This window comes from Pteronotus mesoamericanus, unplaced genomic scaffold (assembly GCF_021234165.1).
Source record: "Pteronotus mesoamericanus isolate MK-2021 breed Mesoamerican mustached bat unplaced genomic scaffold, CSHL_Meso_final contig_42, whole genome shotgun sequence".
Taxonomy (NCBI): domain Eukaryota; kingdom Metazoa; phylum Chordata; class Mammalia; order Chiroptera; family Mormoopidae; genus Pteronotus; species Pteronotus mesoamericanus.
The window spans coordinates 4,113,675-4,118,179 of record NW_026555157.1 but is presented as its reverse complement, the minus strand read 5'-3'; the positions used below and the strand labels follow the sequence as shown (position 1 = coordinate 4,118,179).

At 34.8% G+C, this 4,505-nt stretch overlaps 1 non-coding gene across 1 annotated transcript; it reads left to right on the top strand.

The window, feature by feature from the left end:
* The first annotated feature begins 1,185 nt into the window (after positions 1–1,185).
* LOC129073737 (U6 spliceosomal RNA) lies at positions 1,186–1,292 on the top strand. Its single transcript, XR_008529454.1, has one exon. It is a non-coding gene; the product is annotated as a U6 spliceosomal RNA (small nuclear RNA).
* Positions 1,293–4,505: the final 3,213 nt, after the last annotated feature.

Genomic DNA, 4,505 nt, shown 5'->3' with positions numbered 1-4,505 from the left:
GCTTAGAGCAATGTAAGGACTCTAAGAGAGGCACATAGAGCAGTCTTTGGTGGTGGAGAATTAGATCCTTAAAAGAGGATACCATAGTTATGACAAGAAAGATGAGTGAATGGCTGGTCAGGGAAATAACTCACTGCCAAATGTACTGGAGATTTAATCAAGCTTGGCTCCTAGGTATTTCAGTTTAAAACAATAACGTTTTTAGGGATTCTGTAAGTTTCTAACATTGTCATAAAAACTTCAGAAGGATACCAGTGAAATATAATGCTAAAAAGCCTGTTTTCAAAAGATGGCAGTTTTGTTAGAGAAAACAGAATCAAAACACTTAAACCAATTAGAGGATAATATAGAAAAATATTTCATTAAAAACTAAGACATATGATATAAGCAATATTGTTGTATATGAGATTCTCAGAGTAGTTCAATACCTTCATTAAAAAGACAGAACTAAACTGAGGCTTGAAAGATGGGTGGGCAGTGAAGCTAAAAATGCATGTCTCCTGATATCACTAATCTCATCTCAATTTCTTGCTAGATTCTACCCCAGCATTTATTTTGGTTGCATTTTTTTTCACATTGCTTCTTTCAGATCTTTTTTTCTTTTGCCAAACCAATTCTCCAATTCTTAAAGGTTGAACTGTGTCATCCAAAAAGAGAGGCTGAAGTCCTGACTCTTGGCACCTGTGAATGTGACCTTGTTATAAACAGGGTTTATATAGATATAATCAGGTTAAGATAAGGTCATACTGGATTAGAGTGAGCCCTAATCTAATATCACTAGTATCCTTATGAAGAAAAGAAAGGGACAGAAAGACACACACAGAGGGAAGATGATATGAAGACACAGAGGGAGAATGTCATGTGACAACAGAGACAGAGATTAGAGTGATGTATTTACAAGCCAAGAAACAGCAAGGATTGCTGGGAATGCCAGAAGCTAAGAAAAGGGCATGGAACAGGCTCACCATAGAGCCTTCAGAAATAGCATGGCCAACTGACACCTAGATTTCAGATTTCTAACCTCTAGAACTGTGAGATAATAAGTATTTGTTGTTGTAAGCCACCTGAGTAGCGCTTGGTTATAGAAGTTCTAGGAAATTAACACGCAAACTAAATATGTGGCCCCTGAAAGGAATTTGGAATTTATGGATGCCCTATATAAATAATATCTTTAAAATTGCTTGAGTGCTTGCTTTGGCAGCACATATACTAAAACTGGAATGATACAGAAAAGATTAGCATGGCCCCTGAACAAGGATGACATGCAAATTCATGAAGCGTTCCATATAAAAAAGAAAAAGAGATTGCTTGAAATACTAAATGGTACGAAAAGACAAAGGATTCAGCAGCAGAGTGCATTTGAAGATTACCCAGAGTGGTTATTGAAGATGGCGAGCTTAAGAACTCAAGGATCAGGCCCTCCATAGCACCAGGCTCAGACAGAGTGACATAAGGAGTCAAAGAACACCAGTCCTCATAGATGGTGTCGGGTTCTTTGGGGCTTTGACTTCTCACTTCCAGGAATATCTGTTTAGAATAAAAGATCATAATATTTAATACGTTAATATTTGCTCAATGGGTACTAAAATTAAACAGTATTTTGCGCAGGTTTAGTTAGTTGATCAGTTTTACAATATCACATGATTATATTATAGCACATTTGGTAAAAGGAAAACAAAATGCTGTATAGGTAACACATGAGGTATGATATTTGTAAGTAATATAAGTAAATATTATTATTTTAATATATATTTTATTATTTTAATATATAACAATCTTCTAAAATTTATTAGAACTGCAAAACTTCAAATAACTAAGTGAGCAAAGATGGAAGAGACTATCAATACAAAAAACAAAATCAATAAATATGTAGGACAACAGTCACATTTGTTAGTGAAATTAAAAGTAAACTTTAGAATGATTTTAAAATATTAGCATGTCATGTTTAAGAAGTACACACTTATATTGGAAAAATAGGTAGAATCTGACCACTTTTTGTAAATGTTCTAGCTTCCATCATGGTCCGAAGCATCTCCTAACTGGTCTCCCTGCATTGGTTCTTACTCCATAAGATTCAACACAGTAGTAATTGTAATTCTGTTAAAAAGTCAATCCATATCATTTCTCTACTTATAACACTTCAATAGCTCCCTGTCTCATCCTGAGTGAAAGGGAAACGCCTTCAGAGTTCTTCAAGGCCGTGGAGGATGTGGACTCTCTTCCCTGTACGACCTCTTCTCCGCTGTTTCCCTCACACCAACTCCTTGTAGCTCCCAGGTCCACAGCCATCCTGGGAGTGCTCCTGACCCAGGCCAGGTTTTTAAGGATATACCCCTCACCTCTTCAAGTCTTTGCTTAAATGTCACCTTCTCACTTAGTTTCTCAGACAATGACATCCTCCAAACTCAGTATTTCCCAGCCCCTTTACCGCTTTTTTTACCCCCTATAATACACTAGTCACCTTCAAGCATACAATATAATTTGTTTATTTATTTTCTGTGTTTTTTTCTCAGTGATGTAAGCTTGATAAGGGCAGGAATTTCTCTGTTAACTCTTATATTTTATTGCCCAAGATATAGTAAGCACTTAATGAATATTTATTCAATGACAGGATAAGCTATTAATCTTAGCATTATTTAAAAAACAAAATATTGAAAAAATATACAGGTTTAACAAAGAAAAGCATACATGAATAACAATATTTTTCAATAGAATATTATCTGCTTATTAAATTATTAATTACCTGCATCATCTGTACAAATGCTTACAATAAAATACTTTTTAAAAGAAGAAAACAATCAGGGCACCTCTATCAAATTGCCTGTGAATATGGATCAAGAAAAAAAATAAAATGCTTTGTTAGTATGGTGGGGTTATGATGCATTTGGAGTTTTTAAACAGTAATGTTTAATGTCTTTGTTACCATACATTTTTAACTAAAATTGAGCTACCTTGAAATACTAAAAACATAACCAGAGTTATATTTTGAGCTAGTTGTATTTGTCACTTAGTGGAATTAAAAAAAATAAATCTAACTTTATTCTGATGTTTGAAACTAGCAGCTTCATTCTTTGAGGACAGAAAATTTCATTGACTTATTCAAGATACATTGATGAAACAGAACTTCTCTGTCATGAGATGCTGAGTTAAACTACTATAAAGTTTAATTTTACTTTGAAAATTATAAACATAGAGTTCCCCTATTGCTTTACAAGTAAGATGGTATCATTATGTTCACAGTACATTCTTTGTATTTAAATTGACTAGAAATTTTTAGAATTTTAAAATATCTTGATGTAAAACCAATGTAATAAAGCCTGAATCTCAGCAGGAACCCCAAGGCTTTAGAAAAGATACTGTTCATGAGAATAAAAGTTGCTCTGATTGAGAAAGCCTGATAAATTTCCAGGGAACTTGACATCTAACAGTTAACGTTATTTTTTGGTTTTGCTTTAATAACCTCTATATCTTCGTCCTTCTCTAAATGCCTGTGGCGCACAGCAGTCCCATAATAATGGTGCTCTGCAGGGTCTGGTGCACCCTTGGCCTAGCAGAGGGCAAGGAACAGCAAACAGCCACAGGAGCCATGTGGTACTTTGGAGCTGGTGCTGCACGGCCCACTGCACACCTGAGGAAAGGGACCCTGTAGGTGAAAAACTAGGGTGGTCCTGGACCCTTTTCCCTTATGGGTGGAGACCGAGCAGGTGGGCATACTTAGGTCATACCCAGCTCCTTTCTGATTCTCAAGGCTGCATCTTGTTGTTTTTTGAAAATTAGTAGAACTTTACACATGGCAGTTGATTTCTTATACACACACAAAATCAGTGAAAAATAAATAAGTAAATAATATAAGTGACTGAAAGAATAAATGAGAAGGAAGAAAAGGGAAGGGAAGAAAAGAAAAGGGGGCAAAAAGAAAGTAAAGAAGTAGTATTATCATCCCTCAAAGGATATCAGGAAAAAGGAAAGAAGAATATATGACCGTGGAATATTAGAATGAAATTGTTAGGTAAAAAAGAATCAGGAAGAGGAAAGAAGTTTAATTAAAATAGGTATGTGGCAAAGGAAACCGAAAGGGGACAAAATTAACAGCTTGTTCTAGGCTTCCTAGAAATTCTGCAGGAGTAGCTCATATGTCTCTTGACTGGGGGAGATTGGAGTGATGCCAATGGGAAGAGAAATATATATTGGTTTTAAAGGTATCCAGTGATATTTCTTCTTTTATCATGTTATATATGTGGAATCAATCACGCTGAAAGGATACTACACTAATATTATGTTTATATTTACCTTGCAATAAAACACTAATTTATATTCCAAAAATCACATTAAATTCTGAGGAAGATGTCAATAAATTCATCAACCCTTCTATGAAGGGCATTACTAATTGCATTTAAAGCTAATTAATATTTAAAATGATCCGTTTAAAGAATGTTACTTCTGATTAAAAGTCTTGCCCTGAAAAAATTTTTTGAAGATTGGTTGTGCAACATTGTGAATTTGCT